The sequence below is a fragment of the Acinonyx jubatus genome, chromosome B1 (genome assembly GCF_027475565.1).
Source record: "Acinonyx jubatus isolate Ajub_Pintada_27869175 chromosome B1, VMU_Ajub_asm_v1.0, whole genome shotgun sequence".
Taxonomy (NCBI): domain Eukaryota; kingdom Metazoa; phylum Chordata; class Mammalia; order Carnivora; family Felidae; genus Acinonyx; species Acinonyx jubatus.
In genome coordinates this window covers 18,143,460-18,164,910 of record NC_069382.1, presented here as the reverse complement: position 1 = coordinate 18,164,910, position 21,451 = coordinate 18,143,460, and the positions used below count along the sequence as shown (strand labels likewise).

General features: G+C 34.5%; 1 non-coding gene across 1 annotated transcript; it reads right to left on the bottom strand.

Annotated features, from left to right (window-relative positions):
• Nucleotides 1–873: 873 nt before the first annotated feature.
• Nucleotides 874–977, bottom strand: LOC113604731 (U6 spliceosomal RNA). The gene has a single exon (XR_003426753.1). It is a non-coding gene; the product is annotated as a U6 spliceosomal RNA (small nuclear RNA).
• Between the last annotated feature and the right edge of the window lie 20,474 nt (nucleotides 978–21,451).

The following is a 21,451-nucleotide window of genomic DNA, read 5'->3' as shown; positions in this document are numbered from 1 at the left end:
AGGTGACAGCACCACAAGGCAGAAGGAGCCTGGGTCCTTCTGGAAATGTTTGCAACAGAGCCACCCCTGAAAGCCATCCTATTAAAAATATTCACATTGTACTTTAAAACACTGGAGTAGGAAATACGCATTTATTGTAATTATGGAGAGTTGAGGTTACTTGTGACATCAGGTAACATTAACTTGCCTAATATGCCAGAACACTTAAGAATGCGTTTAAATGTCATGATGTCATTAATATTGTACAGAAAAGGACTCAGTATGGCCTAGAGCAAACACTGGATTTATTGTGTTGCAAAGTTTTGGTTTGAAACCCTGCTTTAAAAAACACAGGACTTTAGGTGGGTCACTTCACCGCATTACTCCACATCCCTGAAAAGGATGTAGCAACAAAGCAAAACCAGATGAGATGATATGCATAAATCCCACAAAAATCAAAAAAGCACTGTGTGACTTTAAGGAGAATTATAATTGTCATCAAATGAAACAATCAGTAAATAATTGTGCTTCGTCTACAGAATGTAAGAAAGTCGTAGTCATTGCCATCAACCTTGGGCAAACAGCATGAGTTAATATTTCATTGGTAAAACATGAGGTTTCTTTGGATGCTCTTCATCTGAACCTACTTCCTTCCCTCACTATCTGTAAATGATTGACTTTGAGAGCTAGGTTTCAGTGATTGAATCTAATGAAGCTTGAGTATCAGGGCAATCTAATGCCCGGTACACTTCCAAAGGCCGATTTTATTTTTATTTTTTATTTTTTATTTTTGGCTTCTTAAGATTTTAATTCCAGTATAGTTAACATACAGTGTTATATTAATTTCAGGTGTACAATATAGTGATTCAGTAATTCCATATATCACCTAGTGATAAAAAGATGGAACACTTCACAGATTTGTGTGTCATCTTTGCACAGGGACCATGCTAATCCTCTCCATATCGTTCTAATTTTTAGTACAATGTGTTGTCAAAACAAGCACCCAAAAAGGCCAATTTTAAGCAATTATAAACATATCCTTATTTTGTTGTTGTTGGATGGGAATTGTAGAAAATAGAATTCATCTGAATTCCTACAATTCTAAAGCAAACATTTGTGACAGTGCTGCAAACAGCAAGCACAACTGTGTGACTATATGAGCAGTCACATATTTTTCCAGATCCCAACATTTCAGATCCATCTTTGTCTGACGCTAAGAGACCTGCAAAACTGTTATTGATACAGCAAAATGGTTCTGAATCTCAGAGTTCTTATATGAAAACAATTTGATACAAGTTTTCCAAATGTTGACAGTTCTAAAAATTTTACATGGCATTACCAATAACAAATGATGAAACTTAAAGAAATCTTCCTAAAGATCAAATTTTGATCAATCAGACAAGAAGCAAGACATTCTTTCCATTGTCCCCTAGAAAATACTTTTTAATTATTATTTGAAACTATAAATAGCAATAAAAAAAGGAAAGAAATATAAATAGCATTGCATACAAATGCAAGGGGAAATGGTAATGTGGAGGAGTGTCAAATAGTTACTAAATGTTCTTTCTCTGTATGATATAATGCTTGTGATATTTGTCAACTTTGAAAATATATATGTACTGATTCCTTTTCCTATTCAAAATAAATATTCATTTTCATATATAATTTAGAATTTATAATTTTGTATTACTTTCCTTAGGTTCTCCAATATTGTATAGCAGCAGGCACCACAAACATATTCCTTCCTCGGATGACTCTATTTCCAAACTCTAAAAACCTTTCTTTCATATTGTCAGTTTTCTAGAAGATTTTTTTTTAATTATCTTCTTTTTATGACATTTATTTGTTTTGAGAAAGAGAGAGCGCACAAGCTGGGGAGGGCAGAGAGAAAGGGAAGAAGACAATCCCAAGCAGGCTCCTTGCTGTCAGTGCAAAGCCCAACATAGGCTAAATCCCACAAACTGTGAGATCATGATATAAGCTCAAATCAAGAGTTAGGTGCTTAACCAACTGAGCAGCCCAGGCACCCCTAAAATTACCTACCAAGACTTCCTTTCTTGAGATGGAAATGTAGAAAATTCATTTTCTTGATGGCATATTTCTTCATTTACTTTGTTTTGTTTTAAGCTCTTCTTTGGACACAGAAAATTCCTTTTGATTCAAATAACTCATAAAGCCATAAAGGTGGAATTCTAAAACAGGAGTATTTATTCACCGTAGCCACTTAGCATTTCTAATCCAAGTATTCACTGCTTTTACCATTCAAATTAGTTCAGACTGTCTCATTGAAACAATTTTATTTGAAACTCTCAATGATTATATATTTTTCAAATATATATATATATATATATATATATATATATATATATATATATTTGAAACTGTGGTAAAAGCAGTGATAATTTAAAACCTATATACCTACATTTCCTAAACACATTATTTTACCTTAAATAAATTCACATTCATTAGCCAAATTTTTGACATAGGACCAAGGCCTTTTTCATATGTGATTTCTGATTGTTTATTGGTGTTATTTTTCCAGCATAAAATAAAACCATAATTCATCACCTATGAATTCAAGTTTGGCTTCCTTTAATGGGGAGCCACGTAAGAAAAAAGCTTAGTGCAGAATCTGTCTGGAATTTAACACTCATTTCCTATTCTTTCACATATGTCTCATATACCTCTAATCATTTTTTTTAGCTATTTGCATTATCCAATGTTTCCAATAAATTTTCCTTGATTTTTATAAAAATAACTCCTTTTTATTACTTACATAATACTTAATGAAATTTTATAATTATGAAATCTAACCAGCACAAATCAGTTTGGGAACAAACTGACTCTTATCAGCACACTGGTCACCAGGTGGTTCTAGAATGAGAGTCTTAGAGAGGAGGTCTAGGAGCCATACCTACATACTGTTCTGCAGACTTAAGTCAGTATACTGAGATACTCTGTTTTACATCTCAAGGAAGTGAAAGTTTTGTTTAATCTAGCAAATTAGGCAAGTAGAGATTGAGTAAAAAAGGTATCTATTGTTATTGTATTTTTAATTTTTTTTTCTTTAACATTTTGAGAGACAAGAGAGTGAGAGAGAGAGAGAGAGAGAGAGAGAGAGCATGCGTAGGGGAGGGGCAGAGAGAGAGGGAGACAGTGAATCTGAAGCAGGTTTCAGGCTCTGAGAGGTCAGCACAGAGTCCCAGTTAGGGCTCTAACTCAAGAACCATGAGATCATGACCGGAGCTGATGTCGGACGCTTAATCGACTGAGCCCCCCAGCCACCCCTATTGTTATTATTTTTATATTAACGTTTTTCATAGAAATAATTAATGATCTATGATGATCTGAGTTTCTTTCTGCAAGATACAATTAACTTTTCTGAGCTAGTAATACTCAGTCAAATATCCAAACTGTGTTTGGATCCTAGGCTATAGTAAGTAAATCAGTAGAGAAATGCCCCTTTAAAGGTTCTGCCACCCATGCAACAGATACAGTGCTTCCTCTTGTCACAGGATGGAAACAGGTGACTATTTGTCTTTTGCAGTGAAGTTGGTCACCCTAAATTGGTCCCTCATCACTTTTCTGAAATCCTTTAGAAATGAGGAAAGAGGAATAAAAAAGTATACTCTTTAGTGTGATAATATGGTGGGGGGGGGGTTGTTCTATATAAAAGGAAGGGAAACAATACACACACACAGAGACCACTAATTATGGAATGTAAATAAACTGCATTACACTCTAAACTCCACTGAAAACAGAAACTACAATTTTTAATTATTTGTTGACCATAATATAATATCAAGCTCCTAACAGACTACTTGCCAGTCATGGACATCAATATATACACTTGAATGAATTAAAAAATAATATAATTCCTTCACTACACTTTTATTTTGAATAAACGATAATAAAGAGATAGTCTATACCCACTTTACCCCCAAAATTTGTTGATCAAAAACTCTAATTTATATGAATTATCTAGTTAGAATTTATCATTATTATATAATGATTTTTAAGTTCCCATTGTGCACAATGAAAACACTACATTTGTATTCTTTTTAATTACCTGGCAGGCTTAGCCAATGCTTCGTATTTGAAAGCATTGGGAAATCAAAAATTATACTTTTCAATCAGACTTAAATGTAATATTTACAATAACTGCTGTAACGATCAACAATAGCCAAAGTATGGAAAGAACCCAAATGTCCATCGAGGGACGAATGGATAAAGAAGATGTGGTATATACATACAATGGAGTATTACCGGACAATCAAAAAGAATGAAATCTTGCCATTTGCAACTACATGGATGGAACTGAAGGGCATTATGCTAAGTGAAATTAGTCAGAGAAAGACAAGTATCATATGACTTCACTCATATAAGGACTTTTAGAGACAAAACAGATGAACATAAGGGAAGGGAACCAAAAATAATATAAAAACAGGGAGGGGGACAAAACATAAGAGACTCTTAAATATGGAGAACAGAGGGTTACAGGAGGGGTTGTGGGAGGGAGGATGGGCTAAATGGGAAGGGGCACTAAGGAATCTACTCATGAAATCATTGTTGCACTATATGCTAACTAATTTTTATATAATTTTAAAAAATAAAATTAAGAAAAAAATAAAATAACTGCTGTAAACTAGGAGCTATTTGAAATTTTTAGGAATGTTGAATTATTTTGTATATCTAGGAAATATATATATATAATAAGTAGTCAGATATATATATACATAGGTATATATATTTTAGTTCCTTTGGCTGTTACTTGGATCATAGATTGGCATGCTATGCTCTGTGATGCTGTTATGTTACATTATGTTATATTACAGGAGAAAGTTTATCCTTACAGTGAATAGAATTCTACAGTGGCTATTAGCTTTCAAAGTATAGTGTAACTATGCTTGATACCCTATAATGTTGGCACCCCACTCTGGACTATTGAAGATTGGTATATCTTCATTTCTCCCTGGGGGAATTTAACCCATTTGCAAATATGAACATTGACATCTATCTTCTTTGACTTTGCTTTTCCCCGGGGATCCTACTTTAAGACCTGGAGGGACATGTCATGAGCTAGAGAAGACATACAAATGTGAACAACAGTAAATTAAACTGTGGAATGAAAGGTCATTTCAAATAAACTTTCTATTTCCCTTGTTACAGTGTATTGCAAATGAATCTCAATCAGATGGCTGCAATTCCCCTAGCCTTGAGTGAAAAATAATGCAAAGCATAAGAGAAACTGTATTTATCCACATGTACCTCTAAACATTAAGTCATCCCCAGTTCTCTATAAGTTTTATTTAGCCATGGAAAGTACACAATAGCTTCTTCCTTTATAACTTTACCACAAGAGCAGTGCTGATGCCTGTATTTAATAATATGGATGTCCTTAGATTAATGAACTAGAATAAATTCAAAAGGATGTTGGATGTTATAAATTAACATAATTAAAATCTTTCTGAAGGAATTTAATAAGTAGATGGATTTGAGATATTTACATTGACATCATGACACTTTATGTAATGCTTTTATGTAACAGTTAATTGGTAAATTAAATATATACATAGGTCCTCTTAAAAATCATGCCATGTTTGTGTCCATTAATTTATTAAAGAACATGTGCTATGTTTCAATAATACTGAAACATCAACTTTAACATATCCTTCTTGAGTAATCAAATAATAGAATATATAGCCAAATTATCTAAGTTCTATAAAAGTTTATAGTAAACAGAAATAAAACAACTTTGAAGAAAATATTTGAATACTTTCCTTTTTAAAGATATATGCTTAGAAGTGTTCACGTACGTAAGGAGATTCAATGAATTTCGTTTGCTTTTTAGTAGCAGCGATGATGTTACTCTCCTAATTTAAAACTGGAAAAATTATTATACATAATCAGTTTAACTCAAAACTGGAACAAGTTGAAATAATTATTAATAAGATGGCTAGTTTTTCATACATTTTAATAGGGCTAGAAATTTAATCAGGGATGGATATTGGAGGAAAATAATTATCTTACGTTGCCCTATGGGATCTTAATTTTAATTTCTAGGCTTCCCAGAAAAGGCTTCTCAGAAAGTTTCTATTTTCCCCTTCCAGTGAAAAATAAATAATTATTTATTTCAGACAACACCCTAATATAGTCCCATACTGAAACTCGAAGACTGCGGAGCAGTCTCCTTGCCGTCCTTGTCACACAGAAATGGTGTAAATATCATGATGATTTAGGAGTCCAGTCTTTAACTACTAGCATCAACATCAATCCATATAAACATATTTTCATCCTCCTTGAGGAAATTATTTCAAGGTATTCATCCAGTTTTGGTTATAAAACAAAGAAAACTACTTCTGGCAGCTTACAAGCAAATATGCTATGTTAGTGGGTGTGTGTGTCTTGTAAAATCACAAAGAAGTTACTTTACCTACAGGTTCTTGTTGTCATTGTTATGGATACATGTGAGTGTTTCAGACAGGGCAAGATTTATATGTTAAGTAGTTACTGGAATCTTAATGCCATCTCTGACCTGCTGCTTAATCTCATCCTTGGTTCATTTGTGATTGTTATTTCAATTATAGGTACTGACTGTAAAACCTCTTTCAGACTCCAAAAGGGCTTTTTTCTCTTCCTTTTCCTTCTCTTCCCTCCCTTTTCTTTTCTTCCTTTCCTTTTTGTTTTATTGCTTTGTTTTGCCAGAAAGCATCGGTTTGGCATTACTAGTATCAATAAAAATAAAAAGATACCAGGGAAATTTCTATTTCAGTTTATGATTCTGGAGGAATCTTACCCTAATCTCCATTAACTATAATCAATTGATTACCAAGTTAGTAATTATAATCTGGTTTGCTCAAAAATCATTTCTAATGACTATTGCTAAGTCAAAAGGTTCATATTCTATTCTATTTTTTTAGGGCTTATAAATTCACAATCAAGGATTACTAGACAACCAGTATCCAGAGACTTTTATCAAGAAACATAGTCAATATGAATACATTAGAGTTTCTAAAAAGAGGTGGGTTTTCTTTGTTGTTGTTATTGTTATATCTATCAGCATAATTGTTTCTATACTAGTGTAGGTATATACCCCATACCATCACATTAATGCATTAACTTTCTAATATCATTAGGAAATGAACACATTGAAAAGTGACTTAAAAGGAGCACAACAGGTACAAAAAGATTGAGATAACACCATGCATATTTTCAGACCATACTGCTATGAAACTCAAAATCAATGACAAGAAAAAAATTGGAAAGACAACAAATACTTGGAGACTAAAGAACATCCTACTAAAGAATGAATGGGCTAACCAAGAAATTAAAGAAGAAATTAAAAAATACATGGAAGCTAATGAAAATGATAGTGCTACAGCCCAAAACCTCTGGGACACAGCAAAGGTGGTCATAAGAGGGAAGTATAGCAATCCAGGCCTTCCTAAAGAAGGAAGAAAGATGGCAGATACACAACCAAACCTTACACTTTGTAGAGCTGGAAAAACGACAGCAAAGAAACCCAAAACCAGTAGAAGATGGGAAATAATAAAGATTAGAGCAAAAATGAGTGCTATCAAGATAAAAAAAAAAAGTAGAACAGATCAATGAAACCAAGAGCTGGTTCTTTGAAAGAATTAACAAAATTGGTAAACCACTGGCCAGTTTGGTCAAAAAGAAAAAGGAAAGGACCTAAATAAATAAAATCAAGAATGAAAGAGAAGAGATCACAACAAACACCATAGAAATACAAACAATAGTAAGAGAATATTATGAGCAATTATGTACCAATAAATTGGGCAATCTGGAAGAAAATGGACAAATTCCTAGAAACATATATACTACCAAAACTGAAACAGGAAGAAGTAGAAAATTTGAACAGACCCATAACCAGTAAAGAAATCAAATAAGTAATCAAATATCTCCCAAAAAACAAGAGTCCAGGACCAGATGGTTTTCCAAGGGAATTCTACCAAACATTTAAAGAAGAGTTAACACCTATTCTTTTGAAGCTGCTCAAAAAATAGAAGTGGAAAGAAAACGTCCAAACTGATTATTTGAGGCCAGCATCACCTTGACTCCAAAACCAGACAAAGACCCCACTAAAAAGCAGAACTACAGACCAATTTCTCTGATGAACATGGATGCAAAAATTCTCAACAAGATACTCAACAATACATTAAAAGAATTATTCACCACGATCAGGTGGGTGATCACATATTTATACCTGGGATGCAGGGCTGGTTCAATATCTGCAAATCAACCAATGTGATACATCATATAAATAAAAAGAAAGGATAAGAACCACATAATCTTCTCAATAGATATGGAGAAAGCATTTGACAAAATGCAGCATCCTTTCTTGATAAAACCCTCAAGAAAGTGGGAGTAGAAGGATTATACCTCAATATCATAAAAGCTATGTATGAAAGACCCACCACTAATATCATCCTCAATGGGGAAAGACTGAGAGCTTTCCCCCTAAGGTCAGAAACATGACAGGGATGTCCACTCTCACCACTGTTATTCAACATAGTGTTGGAAATCCAAGCCTCAGCAATCAGACAACACAAAGAAATAAAAGGCATCCAAATCGGCAAGGAGGAAGTCAGACTTTCAGTCTTTGCAGATGACATGTTACTCTATGTGGAAAACCCAAAAGATTCCATCAGCTTTAACTGATCCATGAATTCAGCAAAGTTGCAGGATATAAAATCAATGCACAGAAATCAGTTGCATTTCTATACACCGACAATGAAATGCAGAAAGAGAAATCAAGGAATTGATCCCATTTACAATTGTACCAAAACCCATAAAATACCTAGGAATAAACTTAACCAAAGTGAAAAATCTATACACTCAAAACTATAGAAAGCTCATGTAAGAAATTGAAGACACCAAAAAATGGAAAAATATCCCATGCTCATGGATTGGAAGAACAAATATTGTTAAAATGTCAATACTACCCAAAGCAATCTATACATTCAACACAATCTCAATCAAAATAGCACCAGCATTCTTCAAAGAGCTAGAATAAACAATCCTAAAATTTGTATGGAACCCGAGAAGACCCTGAATAGCCAAAGCAATCTTGAAGCTGGAGACATCACAATCCCAGATTTCAAGATGTATTACAAAGCTGCAATCCTCAAAACAGTATGGTACTGGCATAAAAACAGACACTCAGATCAATGGAACAGGATAGAGAACCCAGAAATGGACCCCCAAACATATAGCCAACTAATCTTTGACAAAGCAGGAGAGAATATCCAATGGAATAAAGACAGTCTCTTCAGCAAATGATGCTGGGGAAACTGGACAGCAACATGCAGAAGAATGAACTTGGACCACTTTTTTACACCATACACAAAAATAAAATCAAAATGGATGAAAGGCCTAAACATAAGACAGGAAGCCATCAAAACCCTCGAGGAGAAAGCAGGCAAAAACCTCTTTGATCTTGCCCGCAGCAACTTCTTACTCCATAAGTCTCCAGAGGCAAGGGAAACAAAAGCAAAAAATGAACTATTGGGACCTCATCAAAATAAAAAGCTTCTGCACAGTGAAGGAAACAATCAGCAAAACTAAAAGGCGACTGGCGGGATGAGAGAAGATATTTTCAAATGACATATCAGATAAAGGGTTAGTATCCAAATTCTATAAAGAACTTGTCAAACTCAACACCCAAAAAAGAAATAACCCAGTGAAGTAATGGGCAAAAGACATGAAAGGACACTTTTCTAAAGAAGACATCCAGATGGTGAACAGACATATGAAAAAATGCTCAACATCACTCATCATCAGGGAAATACAAATTAAAACCACAATGAGATACCACCTTACTCCAGTCAGAATGGCTAAAATTAACAACTCAGGCAATGATAGACTTTGCAAAGATGTGAAGAAAGGGGAACCCTTTTGCATTGTTGGTGGGAATGCAAACTGGTGTGGCCACTCTGAAAACAGTATGGAGATTCCTCAAAAAATTAAAAATAGAACTACCTTACGACCCAGCAATTGCACTACTAGGTATTTATCCAAGAGATACAGGTGTGCTGTTTTGAAGGGGCACATGCATCCCAATGTTTATAGCAGCACTATCAACAATAGCCAAGATATGGAAAGAGCCCAAATGTCCATCGACAGATGAATGGATAAAGAAGATGTGGTATATGTATACAATGGAGTATTGCTCAACAATCAGAAAGAATGAAATGTAGCCATTTTTGACTACATAGATGGAACTAGAGGGAATTATGCTAAGCAAAATTAGTCAGAGAAAGACAAATATCATATGACTTCACTCGTATGAGGAATTTAAGATATAAAACAGACGAACATAAGGGAAGGGAAACAAAAATAATATAAAAACATGGAGGGGGACAAAACATAAGAGACTCGTAAATATGGAGAACAAACAGAGGGTTGCTGGAGGGATTGTGGGAGGAGGGATGGGCTACATGGGTAAGGGGCATTAAGGAAGACACTTGTTGGGATGAGCACTGGGTGTTGTACATAGGGGATGTATCACTGGAATCTACTCCTGAAATCATTGTTGCACTATATGCTAACTAACTTGGATGTAAATTAAAAAATAAATAAACAAATATAGGCATAAAAAAAGAAAAAAGAGATATAATAAATAAATAAATAAATAAATAAATAAATAAATAAGAAAAAATAAGAAAAATACTAAAAATAATTTTATTCATGCTATGCACTGGGAAATAGTACTTACAAATCGTATTTCTGATCAATATTTTGTATCCATAGAACTCTCAAAACTCAGTGATAAGAAAAGAAAAACTCTAAAGAAGAAAATGGATAATCTCTCTGCACACATTATCAGGAAGGATATCAGGATGGCAGATAAGCTCATGAAGAGATGCTCAATGTCATTAGTGACTAGAGAAATGCAAAGTAAAACAGTGAGATGCCACTAAATACCAATAGAATGACTAAGAAACAGAAAAACAAACCAAAAAACCCCCCACAGTTCTGACTGGTGCTGCAGATGCAGAGCAACCAAAACTCCAAACCTTTGTACATGGTTGGTGGAAATGAAAAGTGTTATAACCACTTTAAGAAAGAGTGCCTACAAAGTTAGGCATGTCGTTACCACATAATTAAAGATTCTACACAGAGATATTTTTCCAAAAGTAATTAAAACTGTGCTCACATAGAAGCTTATATGTAAATGTTTACAGTGGCTTTTTTATGTAATCACCAAATATTAGAAAGAACCCAAATGTCCCTCAAATGGGGAATGGGTAAGCAAACAGTGGTACATCCATACAACGGAATACTACTCAGCAGTAAAATGGAGTGGCACACTGAAGCGTGCAATAGTATGATCGGATCTTAAGTGCATTATGCCAAGTGAAAGAATCCAAAATCAAAAAGTGACAGCATGATGCCATGCATATGCCATTATGGAAAAGGTGACATTATAGTGAGGAAGAACAAATCACTGATTGCCAAGGGTTGGAGGCACTGGCAAGGATTTTAACCACAAAAGGACATGGAAGAATTGTTTGGTCATTGGAACTGTTTTATATCTTTATTTTGGTAGGTGGTCCCACTACTATACACATCTGTCAAAATTCCAGGACTGTCCTTTAAAAGGTGAGAATTTTACTGCATGTAAATGAAACTTTAATTGAAAATTAAAATGAGTATATATAATATTAGGTAGCAACGGTTGGTAAGGGAGAAAAAGTGAATTGGGAAAAGGAGACATAAAACGGCTAACTGTGAAATTCACTGAGGATGGGTGAAGAAAGAGAAGGCCTCACTGCAAAGATGATTTTTGAGATCATCTCCTGCAAGAAGTCTGGCATATTTAAGCAAGAACAAGAAGAGCAGTGTGGGTAGAATGGAGTGAAGAAGAAAAGCAGAGTAAGTGGTCAGGGAGTTGACTCAAGAGTGTGGGGGAGGGGGCATCAGATGGAAGCCCATAGGTCACAGGTAGGTCTTTGACTGTTACTGTGAGTGAGATGGCAAGCTAGCAGAACATGTGAGCAGAAGACTGACACCATCTGGCTGACATTCTAACAGGGTACCTCTGTCTACCATGTTGAGTAGAAGAGGGCAAGATTCCCATACAAAGACTGACAAACAGGCAAAAGAAAAGGCATAGATAAGGCCCTGGAGGAAGTGTAACACTGTCCTGCTGTGGATATATTGGATATGTAACGCCGGTGGCTTTCTGATCAGCTGGAGGTGGGATATGTAAGCAAGGAAGGAGTCAATGATGCAATGAGTAGAAAGATTTTTGGTCTAAACAACTGAAAGAATGGGACATCTCTTTTTTTCTTTTTTTAGATTTTATTTTTAAGTACTCTCTATCCCCAAAGTTGGGCTCAAAATGACAACCCCACAATCAAGAGTCACACACTCCATCATCCACTGAGCCAGCCAGGAGCCCCAAGAATGGAACATCTTTTTAAATACTTTTTTTATGTTTATTTATTTTTGAGAGAGAGAGTGCAAGCAGTAAAGGGGCAGAGAGAGAGGGAGACACAAAATCTGAAACAGGCTCCAGGCTCTGAGCTGTCAGCACAGAACCCGATGTGGGGCTCTAACCCACAAACTACGAGGTCATGACCTGAGCCAAAGTCAGAGGCTTAACCAACTGAGCTACCCAGGCACCCCAAGAATGAAACATCTTAATTGAAATGGTGAGGATTACAGAAGGAGTTGTTGTATGTGGAAAGGGTGTGGATATTAGTCTGGAACATTTAGGTTGAAGATGCTTATGAGAGAGCCAAATGGAGCTATCAAGTAGGCAGGTGGGTATTTGAGTCTGGAAGTCAGTGGACAAGTTCCTAACAGATACACAAATTTGCAACTCATAACCATAAAAATTATATTTTAAAGCCATTAAACAGCATAAGATCACCAGAGATAAAGTATAGATAGAAAGAGAAAGAGGTCCAAGTCCTGAGTCTTGAGACAATATGTGTATCAGAAACATAATTATGGGAACAGATGGACCAAGAATCTAAACACAGTATGATAAGTATGCTTTGGGAGATAGGGACGATAATAGCAACAGAAAACACCACAAAATCTAAACTCAGTAAAAATATTGAGTATGAAAAACATAGCAGTTGAAATGGAGAACAAAATAATTCAGATAAATAGTAGGACAGACATAGATGATGAATAAATTAGTAAACTAAAAGCTCAGTTTAGGAACTTACCAGAGAGCAGTAGTCCTAGACAAAGAGCATATATAGTGGAAAATCTAAACGAAAAATGGCTAGAATAAAGGTGCAGACATCCAGATTCCAAGAGTCTAAGAAGAGAGGAAAATAAAAATGAAGATGGGAATATGTATAAAAAAATAATGGAAATGTTTCCCAGGATTAAAGAGAGATGAGTGACCTCAAGTAAAAGGGCTCACAGAGGACCAAACAATAAGAAGAAAAACAATGTCATATGATACAAATTATTAGAAAATTTGATACATCATATAAATGGCAACCTTCATAAAGCTTGCAAGTTGAAAAGTCACCTATACGGGAGCCTGGGTGGCTCAGTGAGTTAAGTGTTCGACTCTTGGTTTTCGCTAGGTCATGATCTCACAGTTCATGGGTTCGAGCCCCACATGGGGTTCTGTGCTGTTGGTGGGGAGCCTGCTTGGGATTCCCTCTCTCTCTCTCCCTCTCTTTCCGCCCCTCCCCAAATTGTGCTGTCTCTGTGTCTCTCAAAATAAAAAATAAATAAACTTTAAAAAAAAAAAGAAAAAAGAAAAGTCACCTATAAATGAGGAAATACATACTGCATGCAGAAAGATAACAGAAAATAACATGTTAGTTTTGAAATAAAATCGTTTAGCCTAGAATTTTCTCTGAAGCTAAATAGTCCACTGATTTTAAAATTATTATAAAAATATTCTCAGACATACAAATTCTTAAAAGTATTTACAATAAATACCAAGATACACATTGAAGGATACACTCAAATAATTGGAGAAATTATTCAAGATACATTATAAGAGATGTACTAAGTAGAGGTTGTAAGATATATGGAAAGTAGAGGGTTTTTTATTGTTGTATACATAAATAAAGGAAGGATGAAACAAAGGAAAATGTATCCAAGCCAATACAGAACGAACATTAATATGATGTGAGGGGTGGGTTTGGGGGCTAGTAAAGTGAGGGACATGGAAGAATGCTAAAGTGCTTTCTTATTAAAGAAAATTAAGAGGGGCCACTGGGTGGCTCAGTAGGTTAAGCACCTTACTCTTGATTTTGGCTCAGGTCATGATCCCACAGTTCATGAATTCGAGCCCCATGTCAGGCTCTGTACTGGCAGTGTGGAGCCTACTTAGAATATTTTCTCTCTCTCTCTCTCTGTCTCTCTCTCTCTCTCTCTCCTTCTCTGTCTCTCAAAATAAATAAACTTTAGAAAATTAAAATGAAAAGATTGTTAATAACAGAATAACTGAGAATCAAAGGATGGAAAAAAGATACACTAAATTAATACGCCCAGGGGCTCTTGGGTGGCTCCATCAGCTAAGTGTCTGACTCTTGATTTCAGCTCCAGTCATGATCTCATAGTCATGAGATGGAGTCCCACGTTGGGCTCTGGGTGTGGAGTCTGTTTAAGATTCCCTCTCCCTCTCTCTCTGTCCCTCCCCCACTTGCTCATGCTCTCTCTCTCTCTCTCTCTCTCTCTCACAAACAAAAAAAGTAATAGTAAATTTTAATATGCCACAAAAAGAACGGAATAGAAATCTTAGCATCTGACAAAACAGATTTTAAAGCAAAAATATCATGTTAGAAAAAAAATATTAGACATGAATATAATAATAGAAGGAACAATAGAACAGATTCCCTACCATGTCTACCATGAACAACTATGTACCTAACCATGTTGGCTCAAAGTGTATCAAAGTATATTAATCAGACTGTGGAGAGACATCATTAAGTCAACAATTGGACTTGTAGATTTTACACACCATTCTCAGAAAGTTATATATCAAACAGACAAAAAAGACACTAAGTTATTAAAGCCTATCAGTATAATTCAAGATGTGAGCTACTTAATAACATACTGTATACAGATCACAAAATATCTGAAGTCTCAGTAAATACCAAAGAAGCAATATAACATTTCATTATACACCCAGTAACCATAATTAGAATAATTTTATTTTTCTAATGAGTATCTTGAGCCCATATTTTATATATTACCCAATTTTAAGAAAATTACTTGGCAACAAAGGTTGAATGATTTTAAAAGTAGCTGTAATGTATCAATCTTAAGAAAGATAATTACAGTTGTTTTAAAGTGATTATAAATAAGAAGGTACAATAAGGATACAAATTGTTTAAGTAGAGGAGATTCAATGTCCCCTTCAACATCCATCATTTTCTGTGCAAGCTTAAATTATATTTGTCTTACAGAAGAGTTTACAAATTAAAAGAAATGTTAGCACTTCATTTTTTTCTGACAGCTGAAATAATTGTGAAAGCTTTTTCACTGTTGAGAAACATACTGGTATCTAACAATGAATTTATATTTCATCCTGTCCTTTACCAAAAATATAATGGATCTATCAACTTCATTTCATCAAGAAGTTATAAATGCTCTAACAACCTAGTGGGATTAATACAGAGGAATCTTCTAAGGTTAGTGGCTATCATAGACCCAGCTTATAGATTTTAGTAGGTCTTCCATTTCAAATTAAAAAAAGCAAAGACACAGTGCCATAGTGTGTATTTTATCTGTGATATTTTCAGAGCTAATGTCATCCCTGATATATGGTTATTAAGTTCATTGCTCTGAGTAGCACCTTGACATTTACTGCCTTTGAATACCAGCTGAGTAACATGGTAAGTTCTAGCAAACAGTTTATATCAGCCTTATTTGCTTCTTCCTAAAAATCACGTTCCAAGTGGACAACTTCATTGGGCACATTTTCTTCTCCTATACCAAGTAGTTTTAAAAATACTAATAATTTGGTTTATTTTGTATCTAACCAAGTGATAAAAATCAGTGGAATGTTAGGAAGCAAGGCAAATAGATCAGATATCACCCATCAATTCCAATAAAAGGACAGTGAGAACACAAATATTCAATTTTTAAAATAGTCTACATAGTAACTAAAGTAATATGCAAATACCCTGGCAATTATAGTCTGCTTAATGCAATAAAAGTGCTTCAAAATATTACAAAAGGATTGTTATAATCTATCAAATTATTCGTAACTACTTATACATCAACTCTAATTTGACATTAATATTTCCCATTTGCATAAGTGATTCTAACTAGTGAAGGCCAAACCATTTAAAAGGTTATTTATTAATTAAGCAATTGATTAATGATTATAGACTAGAAAATTGTGATTTAATGTTTCAAATTTCATGTGTCTCTGTAAAAATGACAATTTCTCATTCATGGACTGTAGACTCTCCTATAGGGATGATTATGGAACTTATTAACTAGTCTGGTAGTTATGAGGCTTCTCTTTTAAAGCATTCTGTCAAATTGCATTTGTTTGAAATAAACATAAATAATGAAAGAAGTTGTTTAATTTCCCCAGAAATATTTTTTTCTTTAATGACTCAAACCAAGAAAATGTAGACCCATGAATCCTAAGAGAATTTAGTCCTGAGAATTACTTGTGCCTTTCATAGTCATTAATCCTGTCATTATAATAGTTACATAAGACTTTGCTCTACCCCATGCACCGGGAACTTCCTGGATAATAAGACAAACTTCCTGAAACATGCAAAATGCTGAAACAGGTAGTCAGTCTCTAGGCCCTTTCACCTTGATGCCAGTCCTTCAGGCTTTCACTCTTAAGTGTTTTTCCCTCCGCCTGCCAGAGACCCTCCCTCAGCTGTGCCCATTCAGGCTGCCTGCTTTCTTGACCTACATGGAAATTACATTCCTTGCATCTACCTCAAAATGCATCCATTTAGTTTTTTTGCCCCCAAACATTGGTAAACAGACTAATGCTAACATGGTACTATGTAAATATCAACAGGTTACATACCTGTAATTTTAAACTAAACAATTTTGTAGCATTTTTCATTTGTTCCTTTGATATCAGTCTTGTCTTTGTCATATACTTCTTGAGTATCAAACAAAGCTTTTACCATATTTTGGAGCTTATAGTAAACATTTAGATGACCAACATTCTATAGTATAGCTGTATTGATTTCTCCAACATCTTTGAAGAAGTATTTGATGAGTTTCTACTATGTTCTACATGTTTTTCCAGCTGTCAGAGATAGTGAGGGAACAGCAAGGGACAAAACAGATATGGTTCCTGCACACACAGAATGAATAATCTAGGGGAGGAGAAAGTTTTTAAACAAATACAGGCTGTAATTGCACAAATGAATGTTAAGGATAGCCCTGCATTTAGAAAATTATTTTCCATTTCTCCACATCCTCTCAAGCATCTATAGTCTCCTGATTGTTCATTTTAGCCATTCTGACTGGCACGAGGTGGTATCTGAGTGTGGTTTTGATTTGTATTTCCCTGATGAGGAGCAACGTTGAGTATCTTTTCATGTGCCTGTTGGCCATCCGGATGTCTTCTTTAGAGAAGTGTCTGTTCATGTTATCTGCCCATTTCTTCACTGGATTATTTGTTTCTCGGGTGTGGAGTTTGGTGAGTTCTTTATAGATTTTGGATACTAGCCCTTTGTCCGATAGTTCATTTGCAAATATCTTTTCCCATTCCACTGGAAACCAATTTGACAATAAATTTCATAAAAAAATAAATAAATAAATAAAATATATTTTAACCAGAAAAAAAAGAAAGAAAATTATTTTCCAATAAAATTATTTTTTTCCTGAGAATATGGAAAATAAATACAAGTTTAAAGATGGAAATTAGCATTGCCCAAAGTCCTAAAACACAACCATATATACAATTTTTACTATTTTTTCTAACACATATTTAATGTATATAAGTATATACACATATATATAAGATGTGTGTGCATATATATATATGAAGAAGAATATGTATATTATAAAATTGAGATCACATTGATTATACTATTTTGTATACTACTTTAGAGTTAATATTAGATATACCCATTAATTTCATTAAATATTCATATATAGCATTATTTTATTTTAATAATGATATATTTGTCATTTGAATTAAACTTTGAAAAATTATTTCCTTTTTATTGGATTAAATTGGGTTTTTTAGCATTAAAATTTTTGCTGTTATAGTCTGTATGCAACTTACTATGTGTCTTTCTATTACCTTCTAATAAATATTTATGCATGGCCATGATATAAATCATATATAGTATATAATTAATATATTATTTTTGTTAATTTAATTAATTATATCCATTTATGATTATAATTTCATAATTAATAAATAATACCTGTATTGATGTGTTAATATATTTACATATTATTATACATTATATAGTTATATATAATTTATTACACATAATATATATAATTAAGAAAATCTTGAATAAAAAAGGTGGAGGACTTCCACAACTGATGAGAAGTTATTTTAAAGTTGAAGCATTGAAATCAGTGGGTTATTGGTGAAAGGATTACCAATAGTCCATGAAGACAGAATAGAGAGCCCCAAATCAAACATAGATATGGATACTTGATGTACAACAGTGATAGTATTGTAGACTAGTGGGGAAAAGTCAATATTTTAATAAATAGACATAAATTGGAAGTCTGGGTGGAAAAAAGTTAATCTTGACTTCTTCCTCACCATAAACAGAAGTGTACAGAACCACAATGTGAAAGGAGAAGAAAACTAGAAAATATCTTAGTTCTATGGATTAGGCTAAAGCAGAATATCACTATTCATAAAAATTTGAATTGCATTAAAATTAAGCACACCTATTTGCCAGAAGATGCCACTAAATGAAAAAGCAAGCCACAAAGCAGAAAAAGATACATACAATCAATGTGACGAATGAAGAATTTATTTCCAGAAACAGAATATTATTTCCAGAATAAATAATTCCCACAAATTATAAGAAAAATATAAAACAAATCTATACAAAATTGAGCAAAAATCATCAACTGGTTAGTCAAAAGGATATCCAGATGACAAGTCGGCAATACTTTCTTGGAAGTGAAAGAGGGAGCTATTGATTATTTTACCAAGATGAGCAATAAAAACAGGATCTGCCTTGGGCAAACTTCTAACAAACTTATGGAGAGATCCTCAACTTAATTGGAAATCAGTGTGATGGTTAATTTTATGGGTCAACTTGACTAGGCTAAGGGATGCCCTAGGCTAAGAGATTACCAGATAGGTGGTAAAACATCATTTCTGTCTGTGTCTGTGAATGCATTTCCAGAAGTAAGCATTCAGATAAGTCAACTGAGTAAAGAAGATTTGCCCTTACCAATGTGGAAAGGCATCATTCAATCCACTGAGGTAAACTCACTGTCTTCTTGAGGTTGGACATCCAACCCTTTTGGCCCTCAGACATTGGAGCTCCTGGTTGTCTAGGTAGCAGAGAGCAATTGGGACTTCTTGGTCTCCGTAATCAAATGAGCCAATTCTCATAATAAATCTCTCCCTCTCCCTCTCTCTCTCCCCCTCTCCTCCTCTCCCTTCCCCACCCCGATCCATATCCAGTTGGTTCTGTTTCTCTGGAAAACCCTGATTAATACAGTCAACAAAATGTCAACCAATGCCACAACAAAATACCATTACCAGAATAGCTAAAACTATGCTTATATTTATATTTATATTTATATTTATATTTATATTTATATTTATATTTGCCAAGTGTTGTCTAGGGTGTTGTGGATCTAGATCTCATACACTGCTAGAGAAGAGATTATTATTTATAGTACTGTGGAAGACTGTTTGGCATTGTTTACCAAAGCAAAATATTCATTTTTACATTTCACTGGGTTCCAGTTCCAGGGTATACATTCAACTCAGTTATTCACTGAGTGCACTAATGTGAACCTAAAGACGTGCAAAAAATTGTTCCGAACAGCATTATTTTCACTAATCAAAAATTGGGGAAAAGCCCATTGAAAAGCCCATCAACAGTAGGATTGCTAAATAAATTTTTCTATACACATACACAGAATACTATTCACTAATGAAAATGAACAACTGCCAAAGATGAACCTCAAAAACACAACATTAAGAAAAGCAGCCTTGAGGCTCCGAGATGGCTCAGTCAGTTAAGCTTCCAACATTGGTTGAGGTCATGATCTCATGGCTCCGGAGTTTGAACCCCTCATCAGGCTCTGTGCTATGAGAGCTTAGAGCCTGAGACTGCTTACCTCTCTCTCTGCCCCCCTCCAGCTTGCCCTCTGTTTCTCTCTCTCAAAAATAAACAAACACTAGGGCGCCTGGGTGGCTTAGTTGGTTAAGCGTCTGACTTCATCTCAGGTCATGATCTCGCAGCTTGTAGGTCCCAGCCCCAAGTCAGGCTCTGTGCTGACAGCTCAGAGCCTGGAGCTGTTTCAGATTCTGTGTCTCCCTCTCTCTCTGCCCCTCCCCCCACTCACGCTCTGTCTCCCTCTGTCTCAAAAATAAATAAACATTTTTTTTAATTTTTAAAGAAATAAATAAGCAAGAAGAAAAGAAAAGCAGCCAGACTAAAAGGCATTTTGTTATATTCCATTGGCATGAAGTTCTGAAACAATCGAAACTAATCTATGGTGATAGAAATCAGAATAATGGTTGCCAGTGGGGAAGAATGAGGTATAGTGACAGCAAGAGGGGCTGAGGGATTTCTGTTTCTTCATTTGGTTGTTGGTTGCCTGTGTGATCATTGCTGATCATTCAGCACACTGTAAATTCTATGATTTGTCCATTTCTGTTACATATTTTACACTTAAAAAAAGGACTCATTAAAAATATTTTAATGATTGCATCAAATTCCTCCCAAGAGGAAAGAAATAATGCATAGTATATACACAAACACAAACAAAATTGAATAGATACTCAACTAATTCTCAAAATGTAAACAATACTTCAAGTAGAAAAAATTTTCAGGAGCTTCAGTTCAATTTGGATTACCTAGAAACTTGCTAAAAGTTTCTTTATATAGGCAGAGTCTTGGTTTCATGGGGGAAAAAAAAACAAATGGAGGTATAAAATAATTCCTAAACATCTTAAATGTACAATTTAATATGAGAATGGTATCATTCTAGTTGACTAAACATGTGGATTGATGCAGTATAAAACAAATGTTTGGCAGGACTATATGTTTATTACAAAATATAAATTCTCAATTATCCCCCAATTTTCTGTATGAAAATTTTATTTGTATGAAAAGTGGAAAGGGTCACAAGCAAAACTTAACCTTGTCATTGTAAATGCCAGAGCTCCCTCACCTGTCAGTTCGGTTTTATTTATGACTGTCAACATGCAGAGTCAATCAGTCCAAATGCTTAGTCCGCTACAAGCATCATGAAGAAAACAAAGCCAATGAAAAATATCACTTTGACAAAAACATAATGCTTGATTACAAATGCC